Raw genomic sequence first — 472 nt, 5'->3', positions numbered from 1 at the left:
AATTTCAGCCCTCAGTTACACAGAAAGGAAGAACATGGAGCATGATATCTGTAAATATTTTGTTTTGTGCATCTTGAGCCTAGCTGAAAAGGTAATGGAGTAGAATAGATTCAAACCTTAAAGCTAGAGGTGTTCTCAGCCATTTTATGCAGGAAGTTCAGGAATGATGGACATTTCAGAGTATTTCAGTTCTTTTGTTGTGCAATCTTCTTCTTTCTTAGGATAATCTACTTGGATACAAGAAATGTGACTTGAAATATGTCAGCTGAACCATTGTGCCTGTAAATGCTCAAGTTGGTGGAGTCCTCCTTGTGCGGTTAGTGTAGTTTTTTGAGCCTGAATGCTCTGTGGTAGTGTAGTTTGTGCCCCTGCTGTTACTGTGGTTAGATCTCCCTGAAGATCTTGATGACAGACTTGGTTTGATGATGAAGGATCAGTCAGGTTTTACCTTTCTCTCTTGCTCTAGTTGGCA

This window comes from Gavialis gangeticus, unplaced genomic scaffold, assembly GCF_001723915.1.
Source record: "Gavialis gangeticus isolate Ggan-Ray unplaced genomic scaffold, GavGan_comp1, whole genome shotgun sequence".
In the NCBI taxonomy this organism is placed as follows: Eukaryota; Metazoa; Chordata; order Crocodylia; family Gavialidae; genus Gavialis; species Gavialis gangeticus.
The sequence above is the reverse complement of the archived record's forward strand: the minus strand, read 5'-3'. Positions refer to the sequence as shown.